This window comes from Dipodomys merriami, unplaced genomic scaffold (assembly GCF_024711535.1).
Source record: "Dipodomys merriami isolate MVZ:Mamm:240054 unplaced genomic scaffold, mDipMer1.0.p SCAF_9, whole genome shotgun sequence".
Taxonomy (NCBI): domain Eukaryota; kingdom Metazoa; phylum Chordata; class Mammalia; order Rodentia; family Heteromyidae; genus Dipodomys; species Dipodomys merriami.
In genome coordinates this window covers 41,105,472-41,117,518 of record NW_027206512.1, presented here as the reverse complement: position 1 = coordinate 41,117,518, position 12,047 = coordinate 41,105,472, and the positions used below count along the sequence as shown (strand labels likewise).

At 39.3% G+C, this 12,047-nt stretch overlaps 1 protein-coding gene across 3 annotated transcripts in view; it reads left to right on the top strand.

Moving 5' to 3' along the window:
* The window catches only part of Grxcr1 (glutaredoxin and cysteine rich domain containing 1), a 105,136-nt gene that overhangs the window by 60,787 nt on the left and 32,302 nt on the right, over positions 1-12,047 (top strand). For 2 of the 3 annotated variants that reach the window (XR_011369930.1, XR_011369929.1), the window contains exon 1: positions 5,748-5,927. The exons of the other annotated variant lie outside the window; for it this stretch is intronic. The gene's annotated coding sequence lies outside the window, so the exon portion shown is untranslated. Of the gene's footprint in view, positions 1-5,747; positions 5,928-12,047 lie in introns of those variants that run through there. 3 annotated transcript variants of the gene reach the window in all.

Here is a 12,047-nt window from a genome sequence, read left to right as displayed (position 1 = left end):
TCATCTTGTTTCTTTAGCAGTACTGTAGCATCCTGTGCAGATTCTGTATACAGCTGGACCACTCACCAAATCTTTACCTTCCTTTTGACTTCACAGATTTGTTCCACTGTCACCTTTTCCCTCAAGCATAACTCTCATGGAAAAAAAAATGAAGAAGTGCTGTGAATATAATTTGTCACATCTTGTTGGCCTGCAGTTAATATGATGACTTGAAAAAGTCATTCAACAGTAAATCCTTGGAAATCTGTTTATGCACAGTTCAATGTCCACTTCTAAAACTTAGCATCGGTTGACAGAGAATGTTTAAGGCAGGGAGACATAAGCAATCCCTCAATTATAGACTAAAGATCAACTTTATCTCCATAGTTTCATTAGTTCACATAGTCTTTATCATCTCACAAATTTAAATCTGTTGTCATTTTAGTCTGACACTTGGCCAGTCTTAGTTTTGCCTGCTATAATTTTCTGTATAGCTCAGTAATCGTCAGATGTCTGATAGGTCCATTATTTTTATGATTAGTAATCGTAGTAGTAGTAGTAATAGTGGTACAGGGGTTTCAACTCAGGGACTCTCTCCTGATAGGCTAGTATGAAACACTTGAGTTGAGCCACAATTCCAGCCTTGTTTCTACTGGTGATCTAAATTAATTCATAGTATAGTTATAGGGTCTTGTTTTCTACTTGGGCCTATTCCTGGGTTGCCATCCACCTAATGTTGAGCTTCCTGTTGTAGCGAGGATCACAGGTGTGTGCCACCAATCTAGCCACTCTCCACAGACATGAGTGTGTCACAGACTTTTCTGCCTGGTCACCATGATCACATAGCTTGGGGTAACAAGTGTGTGCCACTACATTCAGCTATGGGTTGAGAAGCGGGTGACGATTTTTTTCTGCTTGAACTGGCCTAGAACTGTGATCCTCTTGTTTTCAGACTTCCAAGTAGCTAGATTTATAGGTGTGAGACTCTAGCACGTGGCTGGGAGGTCCATTATTTAGTTATTTGCACAACATGCGACAATCTGAGTTTTCACCCTGGCTCATGATATAAGCATAAAGAGTTGTGTATACTTTCAACTTGGTCTCAAGTTAAATGAGGACATTTATCATACCATCTAATTAAGACAGGAAAGAGATAACTTATTTATATTTTAATTTAAGTAATATAAGTCATTTACCATTTTCAGCCTGATTGAAGGGAAATTTTATTTGTGCATAATTTATATTTTCTTATTTAGATTTAAAGGTCTTTTCTTTTAATGTAAGATCTTTCTTTTAAATCCTGGAAAATGGATATAAGTAAATTAATTCAAGTAAAAATAAAGCCAGTGAGAGTTAAGAGGATTTTAATAAGCATCCATTTTCAATGGAATTGAATAAGGCGAAAAGCCTTATTCTTATGAACACAGAGGTGTAGTGTCCTCTTAGCCACCAGAGGGCTCTCACAATGTAAGAAAATATATCAAATACATCGGAAGATAAACATTTTCATATATCATTTCTAATGTAGCCTTCTTTAGAGTCCGAATGAAATTAAAAGTCATATATATATATATATATATATATATATATATATATATATATATATATATATATATAATGAACTTCCAAAATCTGGATTTCCTTTTAAGAAGAGAAAGAATTAAAGTTTAATTTTTTTAATTTTATTATCTTCTAGTCATTGTACAAAGGAGTTGCCAATTAAGATCAGTTCAACAGATCAATGTCACCCAAAGAGCATTCTTCCCCAAAGAGGAATACTTTGTGTGTGTGTGTGTGTGTGTGTGTGTGTGTGTGTGTGCGTATTGGTTGTGGGGCTTGAACTCTACCTCTTGAGTCACAGTGCCACTTCCAGTTTTCTAGTAGTTTATTGGAGATCAGAGTCTCATGAACTTTTCTGCCTGGACTGGCTTTGAGCCCTGATCCTCAGATCTCAGCTTACCTAGTAGCTAGGATTACAGGTGTGAGCCACTGATGCCTGGCCCCAAAGAGGAATATTTTTAAAGTATTTAAAATATTTTTAAGTAGCTAAAAATAAATATAGTAAATATTTTACTATTTGGGAATTTGATTCTGAATCAAACAATTATTTTGTTTATACCATTAATTTATCTTTCAGATATAAGAAAGAATATACATTTGAATTCTTTGAGGATTTCTGGCCCAGATTTCCTATTTTCTATAAACATCTAGTTTGTACCATGATGTTATTTATGACTCCAACTGAGCAAGCATCTCACACAGGCTTTTTTGATAGTAAAGTCTCTGAGGGCTGGGATGTAGCTCAGTGGCAAAGCACTTGCCTAGCAAGTGCAACGTCCTGGGTTCGATCCTCAGTACCAAAAAAGAAAAGGCAAAAAAAATACAGTTAAAAAAAAACCCAAACAAAAAAAAAGTCTCTGAGCCAAGTCACAGGCTTCCTTATGCCCAGGGAGGATCAGGCTATACTGTGCTGTGTTTCGTTTCATTTCTTTAAATCACTCCTTGGGCTTTTAGTTTGATGGAGCTTAGCTCAAGATACCTTTCTCTTTCCAAAAGAAAAAAAAAAAAAAAGAAAAAAAATAAGCTAAAGACCTGGCCATATGTTTAGTCCTGATGGTGTTTATTTTTCTGGGTTTGATTCAAAGAATGACTATGATAAATAAAATGGAGAAAACCATCTGTCCAGCATCAGGCTCTGAAATGCTGAGGCTAGGGGCTCATGGTGAACTTCTTCTTTGGGCCAGTATTTTGTTGTCTCTAGGGGCCACACGTGCCTATCCATGCTTCCTGTTGCCCAATGGAGACAATGAGCTTTTGCTCTTCAACTGAATCTTTGTGCCTTAGAGGTTCCTTCAGTCTTTCCCTTATAGGGCACCTGAGGTGGGGAATGTGAGAGAGATTTCAAGCTCTCCTGTGGATGAAAATGGGGTCTTCTACTCTATATTTTTAATTGCTTGACATATGTTTTCCCTTGAAAGATTTAAAGTAAACAAAGCAGTTAAGTTGAACAGCTTGGGGGAAACACTGAAGTTCTTCCCAGCCATGTTGTATTATTTGAGTTTATCTGCGCTTGGGCTAAATTTGCTGATCTGGGATGGAGATGTTGATCTCCACTCTGGCAGGATAGGGGAGCATGCTTCACTTTGCATGGCTTCTAGGGTCATCTTTTTAGGATTCCTGAGAAACCTAGAAGGATCTAGCTGAAAAGTCATTGAGTCAAATGTTGAATACCCACAGTGCCTTGTTTTAAGGACTCAGTGATTCTACACACCCAAATCTACCCATACCCATTACACTCCTCTTGACACATACGCACACATACAGAGTTCATCTAGACTCCAAATTCACAGACTATGCGTGCAAGATATGAATGTACATGATCTCACCATAGGCCAGGTTTTTTAAAAAAAATCTTCTCAGTGCTAAATTAACAGTGGAAGGGATTATTGATCTCTACAAAATATCAGTGTCTAAGGACAAAAGTTTCCATTAGGCTTTTCTCACTTTTTGGAATATTTAAAAAATTTGATATGTTTTTATTGTAAATATTCTGTACAGAAGCATTTTGTTATTTCCCTTCCCCTCTCCAAATTAGAAAAATGTATATACAAGATGCAGGGCACAGCCGGGCGCTGGTGGCTCATGCCTGTAATCCTAGCTACTCAGGAGGCTGAGATCGGAGGATCTCGGTTCAAAGCCAGCCTGGGCAGGAGAGACCGTGAGACTCCTATCTCCAATAAACCACCAGAAAACCGGAAGTGGCGCTGTAGCTTAAGTGGTAGAGTGCTCGCCTTGAGCTGAAGAGCTGAGGGACAGCGCCCAGGCCCAGAGTTCAAGCCCCCACAGCCGACCAAAAAAAAAAGATGCAGGGCACAGACATCAAATTTAGTGAAAACAGGGGTTATACCATGGGAAAAGAGCATACAAAAGAAACAACAACAACAACAAAAATCACAGTACATTTTAAATACGTTAAAAACAATAGCAAAAAAAGAAAAAAATCCATCAAAACAACTTGGTACTGGCATAAGAACAGACATGAGGACCAATGGTATTAATAGAATTGAAGACCTAGAAATGAACCCACAGACCTATAGCCACCTAATCTTCAATAAGGGATTTAAAAAAATAGAATGGAAAAAAGACAGCCTCTTCTGTAAGTGGTGCTGGCAAAATTTGTTAAACACCTGTAGAAAACTAAAGCTAGATCCTTATATATCACCCTGCACCAGAATCAACTCCAAATGGATCAAAGACCTCAAAGTCAAAGTAGACACCCTGAAAACATTACAGGAAGTAATAGGAGAAACTCTAGGGCTCCTTGGCACAGGCCAAAATTTTCTTAATAAAGACCCAGAAACACAACAAATCAAAGAAAAGTTGGACAAATGGGATTGCATGAAACTGCAGAGTTTCTGCATGGCAAAGGACATAGCTAGCAAGATCAATAGAAAGCCCACAGATTGGGAGAAGATCTTCACTAGCCATACAATGGACAAGGGTCTCATATCTAAAATATACTTATAACTCAAAAAACTAAATTCCCCAACAACAAATCCTCAAAGAAACAACTGCCCGATAAATAAGTGGGCTAAAGACTTAAAGAGAGACTTCTCTGAAGAGGAAATAAGCATAGCCAATAGACAAATGAAGAAATGCTCAACCTCTCTAGCCATAAAAGAAATGCAAATCAAGACCATGCTGAGATTCTACCTCACCAGTTAGAATGGCTACAATCAAGAACTCTAATAACAGATGCTGGAGAGGATGTGACCAGAAAGGAACCCTGCTGCATTGTTGGTGAGAGTATAAACTTGTTCAACCACTTTGGAAAGCAGCATGGAGTTTCCTCAATAGACTCCACATAGAGCTCCCCTATGACCCAGCAATCCCACTTTTGGGCATTCACCCAAATGATCACAAACAAGACCATACTAAAGCTACCAGCACGACTATGTTTATTGCAGCAGTATTTACCATAGCTAAGATACGGAACCAATCCAGATGCCCCTCAGTAGATGAATGGATTAAGAAAATGTGGTATATATACACAATGGAATTCTATGCCTCCATCAGAAAGAATGACATTGCCCCTATTTGTTAGGAAATGGAAAGGTTTGGAAAAAATTATATTAAGTGATGTAAGCCAGGCCCAAAGAAACAGAGGTCCCATGGTTTCTGAAAGATTAAAAATTAGAATTACATTTTACAATTGCTAATTGCTGATTTTGCTTTTGTAAACTTGTAAACTTGCCGCTAGCACTAACCACCGCCCCCCCCCCCCCCCTTGCCCCTTTCTGGAAATAAGAAATTGAGTAAAAAGTCTCGGAGTCCAGATGCTGGCCCCGGGACAAGGTCTGTGGTCATAGATAAAGAACAAACAGGTATATGTTTTTCTAATTCCTGTTTGAAAATTCCCTAAGTGGCTAAATGGGATCCAAGATAAGGACCCAAGATAAGGACAAGTTAATAATAAGGACAAGATAATGGCAAGTTCAGCAAACTAGGCCAAATGTTAATCAATCACACGCCTGTAACTATGTAAACTCCCCTCCAGGGTGACCGCTCCCCCTCGACTTGCCCCGAGCCAACTGTTTTACAAAGAGTGTTATAAACTTCTCCCAGTAGTAAAAATGATTGCTGGAGTGTATAGTGACTTTTAAATGGGCCAATCCCAGGATACCTGGTGTTATATGCTAATCTTGTGGTTTTTGCCTTTAAGAATGCCTTTAACTGCTGCTTGGGGCTCACTCCCTTGCCGAGGCAGAGAGTCCGTTTGCGCAAATGCTGAATAAACTCCTCTTGCTTGTTGCATCTACTGGTTTGGAGTCTTGGTTTCTGGGGTGCCCTCCCATTGACGAAAGTATCCCAGGAGTCTGGGGTCTTTCAGTGGGGGCTCGTCCGGGATAACAGCACCCCCAGACCCCAAATTCCAAGACCAGTTGGAGGTAAGATAGAGCTCTTGCGTTTCACGTCTTCTGTGTTTGTTATCTCTGTTCTGCATTCTTCATTCTGGGATCTGAAGAAAAGTGCCTGTACAGGGTCTGTATTGAGGCCAGTGGGGGAGGCAGACGTGCCCTGAAACCCCTGGCCTGGCTCGGGCAGACGTGCCCTGAGGTTTGGGGGGGGGAAGAGGGAACGTGGAATCTCTCTCTTCCCACCCCACCCTGGAGTCCTACTCCGGGGTGACCTGGAGGAAGGAGGGAACGTGGAATCTCTCTCCTTCCCGTGAGGAAGGAGGGGACGTGGAATCTCTCTCCTTCCCGTAAAAGGAGGGAGACGTAAAATCTCTCTCCTTTCCGGAGCCTGGAGGAAGGGGAGAAAGTAAAATTTCTCTCCTTCCCAGGGAGTTTAGCCATGGTCAGCCACTCCCATCTGAAGTTGCTTTTTCTGTTTGCAGTTGTTCGACTGCCTCACAGCGCCTGTCTGGTTTCATCTGTTTCTGTTTAGTGTTAATTGTCTCTGTTGTCTTTTTTGTTGTCCTTAAAGGGATGGGGCAACAACTAACAACCCCCTGAAGTCTGACTTTAGATCGCTGGAAGAAAGTTACAACCCGAGCCAAGATTGTCAGGTTTTAGGAACTTGCTTGTGTGTCAATTATGAAATTGCCACTGACCACCTGCGAGTGGCCCTAGTTAGATCTCAGCCTCAGCCTTTGGCTCAGGGGATCTGAGCGTGGGGGAGAACCTGTCAGTCTGAGGGGACGGCCGCTAGGGACTTTTGTCCCTTGCCCCAAGATGACTGGGAATTCTCCTCCACCTTGGAAGGCCCCTGGGTCAATGCTTGCAGGAATCTAAAAAAGAAAAAAAAATCCTCTGGAGATGAGTAGGGGGTGTTGAGTCCCCTGGTAAGTGAATGGTGGTAAAATGTCACCCCATTCACTGAGACCTGATTTTGTCTTTGTGGCCACTTGTCTGTCTTGTTTACTTCGGTGTGTTTTCTATTCTGTTTCCAGAGGTAGGGAAGTTTTGAGTGAGCATGGCAGGCTCATTCAGCAGACTCTGGATTCAGCTTGCTGAGTGAATGCAGCACAGAGGTCCGGTAGGGATAAACTGGGTCCCATTAGTCCCCAACTCAGCCTTTGGTTCTTGTCTAGTTCTGTTTTAGAATGTGGATCCTTAGTTTTTGTGTTTATCTGTGTTTTTGTTATTTATTTATTTAAACATCTCTGGGGGAATAAAAGTTCCAGCTGGGCTCGGTCACAGACCTGCTATGCCCATCCTCCCTGTGAGGCATGGAAGGTTACTGGGCTAGTTTGGTTCCCTTCAAGCCTCAGGCTGCATTTTCTCCTTGTGGAGGCTGTCAGCAGGGAGGGTGTAGAAGGCTGTGTGCCTAGTTTGGACTTTTTCAGCTAGTCCTGACAATGTAATAATTTGTAAAGTGCTCTTGTCTAAAATTGGATTAAAAAAAAATCTGGCCAGTTTAGTTTTAGGTGACCCCCTCCCCCTCTCCTCCTCAAACAGAAGGGATTCAAAAGACTAATTAGTGAATTGCCTTGCTAGACAAGCAAGCTCTGGGAAAATAAAGCCCAACAAAGGTACCTAGTTTAAAAGAAATACTGTCTTAAATTTTTGTTTAAAAACTTTAGAAGGTGTATGTACGACTGATTTTGATTTTTGCGTGCTTTAAGATCTGTGTGAGTGTTTTGTGTGTGTCTGTGAACGTGTTCAAAGATAAAAATTGTCAGCATGCTGTAACAGTTGGGTGAGTTTAAATTTAAAATTCTAAAGGTTATGAGGTTTGGACATTAACAAAAATTTTAAAGAATCTTCATAGTGTCTTAAATGGCTTTTTAAAGATTCTTTAACTTGCTAATTAAAAAATCTGGTATTTTAAAAACTAATATTTTAAAATGCATAAGACTGTTTATACTGTAATCAAGTTATCTGGCTTACCAAAAATGCATTGGCTGTTTGGGATCTAGTTCCCTTGGCTAAAATTTGGGGATAAATATTAAAAATTTAAATGTAAAGTTTAGTTTAACACTGTCAAAGACAGTACCTGTTTTGTTTAAAACTGTGTATTTCATTCAAGAACCAAGAGAAGAGACAGGGGGAAAAAAACTTAAAAACCAACAGAAGACCTGTCTTTAGAGGGAAAGGGTGAACAGGCAAAAGTGCACTTCAGCTGGTCATACATGGTGGGACAGACCCTGGGAGGAGTCTGGGGTCTTTCAGTTTCCCTTATTTGCAATAACTAGTCTATGTCTAGAACAAGCAGAAAAGCTCAAATGCTATGTACATATGACCATGTAAGATGATATTAAATGAATTGAACCCCAAGATGTGGAATATTTTTTATTATCTTTAGGTAGCTGTACAAAGGAGTTGCCATTCAACAAGGCAGTTTATGAAGACAATGCGTCTTGATCAACATCGCCCCTTTCCACATTCTCAGTCTGCCTTTCTTCCCTTCTCTTAATTTTCTAGATGTATTGAATTTTTTTCTTTGCCATTTAACAAAGCAACATATGTATACAATGCATCTTGGTATCTGTCATCCCTTCCACATGTCCACCGCCCCCTCCCTTTAGCCCATCCCTTCTCTTATTTTTCCTAATCTTGTTCCATTAGGCTTTTCTGACCTGTCTTACTGTGACACAGCTCACTGCTGATGGTGTAAGCAGGTTTCTCACCCTTTTTCTTCTTCTTGTGAAGGCTTCTCAATGGGAATCCTCAAATGTCACCCATTTTCTGGAGTGTGCTGTGCTCTGGAGCTTGAAATGACCTGAGCTGGGCTTCAGGCTTCTGATTCCCCTCACTTTCACCCCCCACACCGAGTGATTCCAGAGAGCATGGGAGAGGGTGAGCTGTAGGCTAGACAGTGGGCAGTGTCAGGGCCGCTGGGCGCTTGCTGAGAATCTGGCTTCCATGCTTTCTGTTGTGTTCTGTCTATGGGGAAAATAGGACGAGACCTACATTTTCAGAGTTTTACAAGTTGAAATGAGAAATAAATCAATTTCCTTCTGTCACTCGCTGAAAGGACTGCTGCAGAATGACACAGAAGCTTTGTCATTTCTCGGGCTAAAGGTACAATACAACAGAAAATATGGTCTACCCTGAAGATGCCAAGTTCAGTTCAGTCCTTTCTCTTTGGGGTGGGCAGGACTCAAGCTAAAGGAAGGTTATTTATTCATAGTAAATGGTTTTCCAAGGTCATTAAAAATGCAGTTCATACCACAATAAATTGCTTAGTTGTAAGTTTACTTAGTTGTAAGTATAGTTTGCCTTCCATTTGTATCCAGCCTGTCAGGACATTATTAGCTTCTGAAGGGCCAGATTTTTTCTTGAAAAAAATACAATCCCCCAGGCTTTCTCAATTTCCCACTTTTCTCCTACAGCAGTATGTGCTCCCTCTTTTCTCTGGGAAGAATTCCATAAGTACTTACATCTTTTTTAGTGGTATCCTTAAGTAGTCATACAAATGAGGTTCAATGCAATATGTCAGTTTGAGTACCTGCAGCTCCAAGTCTTTTCAGGCCGTATCTTCTAATTGTAAGTACTTAACAAGTTAAAACTTGAAATTCTGATGCCAAGTATCACTTGACATATACAGTATCATTATCAATCTTTATATGATTATTTCTAAATGTTGTGCCATGGATTGAAGTTTATATTTCATAATTATAGAAAATGCTTGCCTCCCTCCATTCTACCCTCCCTCTGTCTCCTCCCCTCCCCTCTTTTCTCCCCTCCCTTTTTCATCTGTGCTTGATTTCAAGGCTTTTCCCCTGCTAGGCAGAAACTCTACAATTTTTTTATTTTCTTGCAATTTTGATTTAAGGGTCTTTTTGCAAATAAAGCTATCCATAAAGTTTTATTTTTGGCAAAACTGTGAATCCTCATAAGAGAGTTAAACCATTTACATCTATTGCCTAATAACAGCCTGCTTTTGTTCTTACAGCCTATTATTCTTTTTTTTATATACTTCGAGATTTAAAAAATTCTTTTACTATTTATATTTATATTTTTACATTTTATTATGAATATATCTTTCATCTCTTCCTTTGCAGGTTAAGGGAACAAGGTGTAGTTACAATAAACAATTTCCTTCAGTGGACAGTCAGGCGTTGCTTGGATTATTGTTTACCGTGTGATATAGATGCTGCCATTTTTCAGTGTTTGTGGTGCCAGAGCCTTCTTCTGTGTAGTCAGTACTCTGCAACCCTTTTCCATCCTTTAAAATTATTATTTTCTACCTCTCCCTATATATAATTTATGCACAGAAAGAGTTAAACTTTAACTACCAACGGTCACTTTTCACTTTTTTCCAGAATGGTCTTATCACTGCCATCTTGCTCTAAAGGAGCGAGTGTTGGTGGTATATTCAGAAGATATTTTCTACTCCCCCACCCCCGGGCATGTGGCTACTCCTTAGTGCAGAGTTGTGGGACATCCGGTCTTCCTTTGCATCATGTCCCTGAAGTACCTCACATGTGGATGTCACTCTTCCAGTTTTTATTCACTGAATCAGATTTCTGTCAATGCTTACATTCCTGTTTCCTTTTCATGGTTGACCGAGGAGATAAACTCAAGAAATTTTGTCACGATCTAGAAATCCACAGGTCTTGTTCTTAGACAACTCTAGAATTCAACCATGGATATGGTATTAAAGTGAAGGTTCAGCAAATTATTGATTCCAAGATCTATATAACCTAATGTGATTGACAATTAGAAGGCAGGAGAAATATGGATAGTCTAAATGCAGCCCAGGCTAATCATTCTCTTGGAATGCCAAGTCCTCTGCATATAAAAGGTCACTTTCTTCATGTTAATTAGAGGACAGAGGATGACTTAATGTAATTTGTGCTTTATATGTGGTAAGACGTATAATGCTACCAGGTAGTTTTTCTACCTCTGAAGATGGGTAATTCTTTGTGATCCAGATAATTTGCAAGTTTTTCTCTTGTAATAATTTCTTTAATGAGAACTCTAATAAAAGGATCTGAAATAAGATCTGTTTATACTATGCTCAACATTCTTAGTGGACCATGCTGACCCCCAGTCTGAAAGACCCTATTGTCATTTCTGTATTGAACTTAGAAACCCCTAAATGCTTGGCTTTCTATAAGCGTATGTCATACAGAGAAAAGAATTTTGCATTATTCTTAGCTATAGTAAATTTGAAATATTAGGGGAGGTAATTGTGGGTAGGGGTAAAATTCACATGTTATGTTATAATGACTTAAATATGTAAGAAGAGTTTCTTAAAATAATTGAAAATATTTTTGTAAAGATGTTAAAAATATTTCTGCTTCCTTTAATTTGCCTACATTCCCCCCCTTTCTTACATTTATTTCTTATATTTTCAGTTTGGGGAGAAAAGAAATAAAATGTAGTTGTTTCTCTAAAGGTTCTATTTCCCTCCTTTCCTTGTTTATCAAATACTACACGAATCTCATGACATTTCAGCTTTGAAAGGACAAATGCTATTTTAATCAATGGTGAGCTTTTTTGCCCACCTTCCTCCTTCCTTCTTCCTTTCCTTCCTTCATCCTCCTTTCTTCTACCCTGTTTCCTTTTTCACAGGTAAACTGCAAGTGAAATGGAAGGAGCATCAGAAAATGTGTGTCTGGCCAGACAGGAACAATTCAGTCCTGCAACATGTCAGAATCATTCCCTTTACCTTTCTTGTTATTGTATATACTTTTCTTGGACCATAGGGCATTAATACTTGATGCATGTCAGCACTGAGCTGAAAAAAAAGGGGGTGGTAATATTTGAGACCTCTTTCAAGTTCATTGTTGTGTAGAATTTATATGTTATACAGCTGATGGGGTGTTGATACTTTTCCACTTTTAGGATGTTGCAAATAATACTTCCTTGAAATTTTGGTGCCAATATATTTTATATGGGGGAGACTTTATCATGATATTTCCACTTATGTCTGTGTATGTTTGTATCTTGTATTGCCAAGAAGAAATTAAATAGTTTTTATAAATGAAAAAAGGGGGGTGGGAGGGAACATACCCCCCAAACCAGACATTTAGCTTTAGCCTCTTGTATCAACTTCTGAACTAGTAACTCTAGTTTTCAATTACTTACTTTACAAAAGAAATACTTATTAGG